Raw genomic sequence first — 6,702 nt, forward strand, 5'->3', positions numbered from 1 at the left:
TGCCTCAAGACTTCAATAACTAGAGCTGGCAAGCCAAACTCTTGGATAAGCTGCTATGGGCCTAGACCACTGAGGCACGCAGAGCACCTTTCCACCCCCCTTCTTTACAAATTTGTGTCCCATTTATTAAAGTCACCAGTTCAGCTTTTTACCGACAATCTGTGCTTGCCTCACAGGTTACCATCGATCAATATCCACCCCCCCAAAGAGAAATATCAAACACTAAATTTAGGAAAAAGCTTTATTTAAAGCAGTGCTAAAAGCAGTTATTAGTTGAGTATCAGTGCAGTAAAAGGGTGCCGTTGTTGCCGCTCGGGCCGTCGTCGCCCAGGGTGCCGTTGTTGCCGCCCCTGACGTTCTGCGCAACTTTCAGGTAGACAGCTGATGCCTTGACTTTGACTTCATTGGTTTCCAGTTGGACTGAAGTAAAGACATTGAATTAATGAAACCAAAGTACCAAAAGCCAGACAAAGCCTCAATGAAATTAACCACATGACATAAAAACCTCAGTCGTACATAAACCCAATAGAGTTAAGCAGACGTTTGCTCACCTTCTTTCGACTTCCGCAGGATGACAGACTCATGGGAATGGTGACGCGTAAGGGCCTTCTTTATGGAGGGGTCATTAAGAGACAGATCTATAGTCCAAAAATAAAGTCAGAATCAAGAAGAAGCTATAAAAAAAAATAAAAAGTACTAGCCCAATATTCTTACCTCTCATTGTCCTCTGTAGCCCATTACTACTCATTTAATTTGTGTCACCAACCGGCAAACCATCGCCTATGGATAAAGCAGTTGCTTTTAATCAAAGGTATCTTCATTAAGTCTTCAATTTACTATACTTCACTGCAGATTAATTGAATCGAAGTTTCCAACAGAACAAACGGAAATACCTTTGGTAAGCCAGACAGTCAGCACAGCAACAAGCAAGGCCCAAAAAGCTGCCATTACTTCAGTCACCAACAGAAAACGCAATTTGAGCCATGTGGCAGGTTACATATACCCATCCTGCAGGTGTCACAGGTGTTGCTGATCAGCTGTAATTGGATCTCTCTTCAGGAGTCAGTGCTCGTTGAGATGCAGCCCTTCCTTTAACAAACCTTTGTTTTGCATTCATCAGTTTTATGATTTAAAGAAACAGACACCCTCTCTAAGTCAATCCTCTTCTATACTGCTTATATACAGATGTTAAGTTATTTCATTAGGCCCAAAACTACTCCAAAATCAATTATCTAGTAATAGGGTTTCTCTAGATGGCGTTTTACTGGTATCACAGCTGCTGCACCATAAATAATGTTGGAGTCATCTTGAGTCAGGATGTGTCCTCTGTCTCCCAGATCAAATAAAACTCAAAGAGAGCCTGTGTTCACTAAAGTAATGCATTGACAAGTCAGGCACTCCTTGCCTCAGTGTTGCAGACAGATTTGTTCATGCATGTGGTACTTCTAGACTAGATTAATCCTTGTTACCAGGCTGCTGGTATCCTGGTGCCAAAAAATGTAACAAAATATAATATATATATTGTGTGTTTAATATATAATATAATAATACTTTCTTCTGGATTTTCCATTTTATGCTAGCATTGTTAACATGTTAGAAGCAACATATGATTGCTTGATATTGTAAACATTACCATGTATACAATGACTTATGTAGACAGACCCAGACATAAAATATATATTTAAATTGACAATCCATTGAACTTGATGATCTGAAGACAGAACTCGTTAACTGTTTTATTTATTCTTTGAGACAGTATTTTGAGTATTTTAAATAAAAAATGACTCCACTCTTATGTATTAGGTTACAAATTACGTTAGACTTGGTATTGGCTCTATCAAATACAAATGACAAAATACTGCCCATCTCTGTGTGCCGGACTCTCTAAGCAGAAGAAATGAACTGCAAAGCAAAACGTATCATTTAAATTATTTGGTGAGGAGCACATAATGACATTTGAATAATTGAAGACTCAACAATGAAAGTTTTGGCCCTTAAGCATCACTTGGGGCTTTGATGCTTCGATGACTTGAGACTTGACAAGGACCAACTCAGATTCATTGATGCAGCTTCAGGTGATGTTTTTTCAAGGTAAACAGTGCAATTGGGATAAAGCACAGTCTTGAATAGCAACACAGTTAGATTGAGTGTAGGATAACGGTAGCCTACGCTTCCTAATTAAAAAGAGCCACACGTTTCAGTCCAGATAAATAAAAATGATAACAATAAGGGCACTCAGAAAGTATCAACGTCACCAAGGCTATTTCCATAAAGCTTCATTGATTAAATTATATTAGTATAGTACATATTTGCTATGCTCCGTGGCACTGGGGATTACCTCAAAATTAAAAGGTTTCACTGCTAATCTCTAAGTAGAATGGACTTGAAGAGACACAAGATTGCATAGACTGAATAAATTATCTATGGTTCACAACAAATCATGAGATTCCGATCTTTCCGCATGCAATGCGGGATTCTTGCAGCAGCACAAAGCGGGCTGGGTTTAGAATAGTTGATCAGAATGTTTATATTGAAAGAAAAGGGACAGAAACTGATGCGTCAATAATGTAAAAAAAGAGAGCTTGAGAGAGAAGATGAAACACGCTCCTTTCTCACCTTCATACATACGTTGAATTGTTGTTTTGGACAATCTATGATCGAAAGGCGTGGGTTCCAAAAATATATTAATACAAGTCTCTCCCAAACCAAAAAACTACAGGTTTTGTGTACCATTTGAAGCATGGTGATTCATTGTTTTGTAACACAGAACCTATAAATTGTTTTAATTTAAAAAGACTTGAATCTTTGCTTTTCAACAAAAGAACCAGGATTAGCAGCTTCTCATTACTGAAACCATCAATTTAGCAAGAGAAGTTCTGCGCCGATCACACAGTAGCTCCAACCGCAAACCCTAAATGATTGTCCTTGACAAAAAGTCTCACTTCAGAACAGAACCCTCACATACCGCTAAAGTTGTCAGGACACTACTCAGCGGTTATTATCCATAGTGAGATCAATGCTCTACGTTGCCCATAGCAAGGATACACATGCCATCAAGGATGGTGCAGGGTGCAGTATGGATTTAATGTTAATCAGGCAGTCGTAGGTAACCCAGAGGGGATTGAATCATACAGGAGAATGGGAGCATTATTGATGGGCTCCCAAAATCCAGTGAAGCATCCGTAGGAAAGGCAGATCACGGATCAGTGTTTCCTCTGAAGCCTCTGCAGGGAAAGCTCCCTCCCTGGAACAGCCCCAGGATCTGAGATGACCAGGTCAGCTAGCGCTGATTCACAGAGCTCTCTTTGTTAAGCACACACTAACTTGCATCCACACAAAAAAATACCCACACAGATCCAGGGATTCATCCCGTGCAGCAGCCTACGTGGGTTGCCGAGATCACCTGTCAATCATGGCTTCCGCTTCCTTAAAAAGAGAGGCAACACTTTTTCTGGACTGTCTTTGTAAATTAAGGTGAATTTGATTCTCCGTGACTGACTTACAGGGATATTAATGTAGATTTGTAGAATGTTTCCGGCTTGGATAATAAAAGTGTTTTTGCCCTTTGCCGTCAAATAGCCTTCTGTTTGTCAACTTTCCTCGTGGGATGGAGACAAAGTGGACGGAAGCAGCACCCTGAAGTGAATAAATGTTTCACCTATCCGGAAAGCTGGGGGCAATAAAAGAATCTTGACATATTTGGATGACAACCTTGAACCCACCCGCAACAGCCATGGGGGCCTGACAAGGCCGGTGGACCAGCAACAGCCAAGATGGGGCACCTGGAACATTTGTGAGGGCTAAATAGACACACGCGACTACAACAAAATTCATTGAAAAGGATGATTATTTCTTAAAAGATATCAGGAGCAAATCGATGTTGTCTTATTACACTGGCTCAGTGCCAGATGTTGGTCTCTGTGCTGTTTGAGATCAATAACATTTTGATTACAGTGAAAATCAATCGGCAAAAACACCATTAAACCAAATGACATTTTGACAGGGCCCATAGTTCCCGCTGGCTTTATGCGTCCATTGAGTTTGTTAATTGATCGATCATTGACATGATATCAGAGACCCATTACAGCTACCTTACCAGCCTGGAGTCCAAGGCTGTTAGTAAAAGCAACGATACATTAAGCAGAATATTGCATTGTGTCAGGAAACACAGAGTGTATTACTGGGAGAAGAAGACATTTTATTTTGATAAAAGTTTGCAAACAGGTGAGACATTTTGTTTTTCATCATTCTGTGTCATGAGTGCTGGAATATTATTGTCAAAATGTGAAGTTTGTAGTACTTTGAAATATTAGACGGCCTCTGCCTTCCATTTCAAACAGAATACTTTATTCCAACAGCATGTTCAAACATGCCGAACAGAAGGAGCATTTCCTTGTTCTCCATACTGGAGAGAAAACAGCTGGGGACAGAGAATCTCCTCCAGCCTCCACCACTCCTCCACCCTCAAGTTGATACTCTGCACGGTCCCCCACTAGTCTCTCCCTTCCCCGTCCGTCTGTTCCTGCTAGAGGCAGTTTTAAGAGACGTGTGTCAGACTTCATCCGTATGGCATTTAAATGACTTGATGAATTAAATGGATGTAACCTTGTTATTTTTCCCCGAAACTGCTTCACTACAGATTGTATCAGATCTTCACTGGCTGAGAGAGAATCCTTCTGTCAATTTAAGTCAATTTAAACATACGTTTGTTTTAGATGGTACTGGAACACCCAGAGTGTATGAATGAATGAATGTTCATAGACCTCAATTAAAGCTATTGTACAATTGCTAACAAACAACTACATTGTTGTTGAAAATAGTGGAGCGACTCTCAATGGAAGGCTGATGCCAAAGCCTTTTAATGAATGAGGAGCGATCATCAACCACAATTATTGATTATTAATGTGCTGCCTCACCGCTTTGTAATTGGAACTTGGGCTTTCGCTGGTTTTGTTGAGATTATGCAATATCCATGTTGGACTTGATTAACACAAAGGCCACCTGAGGTTTAAGCTAATACAGTAAAATCTCTTAGTACGCAGCGAGCGCAGCAAAATTCAATTACAGTTTAATTACTATACACAAAAGATACATGGCCTAATCCTCTGCTGCTACTGCTGACTCAGTATCATCCGTGCAAGGGCATGTACGTGCTATTGACGTCTGATGGAACATTTTAAAATGTAGAGTCCAATCCAGCAACATTGTTGGTTACATTTCTCCATAGTGTAACATTAATGTATTTGTCATTTACAGTCAGGTGGGATCTCGAGGTGGGGGAAAGAAACGCAGGACTTTCACTCAGGCGCCTTTGTTGGAATTTCGTGTGCAACCAAATGTTAGCACTGGGTTATCTTAATTATGAATAATATTAAAATATTAAGCCCAAAATTCTATCTATTTCTATTTCATCACTAAAACCTAACCAAGAAGCTTGGGTGATTTTTTTGTCATGATTTAATTTATGCTGATCATTATGCACGGAAGACTGCAAAAGCAATACGAGAGGAAACTATATTTCCCTCTCGACGTGATTGGGAATGCAGTTTAGTACTGTGGGGAATTCCTTTTGTAGGAGATAGTGTTGCTCTCTGAGGTATTAGCGTGGGCCTGGTTGAGGGGTAATCCCTCAATAATGCAATATCGCTTTGTACGACTCGGGTTTGCATCATAATGAGCACGTGAGCGCTTGGAGCACGGCCTAATTACAAATGGGAAATAAAAGTCAACTGTAAGTGTCGTTATTATCCCAAAGGTGTGCTGCGTTCTTTTCACCTCCCACTACAGTGTTGATTTGCCTTCAACACACAAACCAGTGTCATTTTTATCTTGACCCTTTATCTTGACCCTTTATCTTGAACTTTACCCTGTGATTGTCTGATTGTTTCTACCTGTGTCCAATCATCTGCACCTCCCTAGTGTATTTAAGCAGTGTGTGTCTCTTGTCACTTGTCGCGTCATTGTCTATGGTCCTGGATGTGTCTCGTTCCTGCCTGCCTGTTTTCCCTGGTACTTGTATGCGCTTTTGCCCCTTGGCCATTTTGTGTTGGAGTTTATGACTATTAAAGTCTTTTTGCTTTTGACGTCTGCATTTGAGTCCTGCCTCCCCATATCCCTGACACCGACTGCACTGTAATAAGAGCAAAATCACTTATTACTAATCGACCAAATATGTGTAAAGGTTTTTCAATTTCCATTTTGTCCGTTTTTTCCACTGTTAGTCGTTGCTGGTCTTTGATTCATATCTTGAAAATCAGTTAAAAAAAATAAAATCACCAGAAAAATATTACTATGAGGGTTAAGCGTGGACACACGTCCCTCCCATGTGTCTTTATTGTCTTATAATGCAATAAAAACATTGGCCATATTGCTATAAATAAACTAATGATGTTCTCCCAGTGAAGCAGTGACGGATATCCATGCATCATCTCTATGGTGTGGTAGCGGAATGTGATATATCTGGAGGATGTGTTTTAGAGGATAGTGTTGTGTGTGGGGGAGTATGGTGTGAAGTCCCCGGCGCGTCAGCAGCATTTCAGTAAAAACAGCTGAGAAGGCTCCTCTGGGAAATGGTGCTCGGGCACAAAAGCATTAAGAAATTAAATATATTTTTTCATTTATTTAACTGTATTTGCATCATGCAAACTAAAACTGAAAATACCCTTTAATCATTCAGAAGAGAAAAATAACGGAAATATATTT

The 6,702-nt window shown here is 40.1% G+C and overlaps 1 long non-coding RNA gene across 1 annotated transcript; it reads right to left on the minus strand.

Annotated features, from left to right (window-relative positions):
- Positions 1–227: 227 nt before the first annotated feature.
- LOC144389512 (uncharacterized) lies at positions 228–1,055 on the minus strand. The gene is made up of 4 exons (XR_013453624.1): positions 894–1,055; positions 715–780; positions 552–638; positions 228–420 (listed from the first exon to the last, which is right to left on the minus strand). It is a non-coding gene; the product is annotated as an uncharacterized LOC144389512 (long non-coding RNA).
- Between the last annotated feature and the right edge of the window lie 5,647 nt (positions 1,056–6,702).

This window comes from Gasterosteus aculeatus, chromosome 2, assembly GCF_964276395.1.
Source record: "Gasterosteus aculeatus chromosome 2, fGasAcu3.hap1.1, whole genome shotgun sequence".
In the NCBI taxonomy this organism is placed as follows: Eukaryota; Metazoa; Chordata; class Actinopteri; order Perciformes; family Gasterosteidae; genus Gasterosteus; species Gasterosteus aculeatus.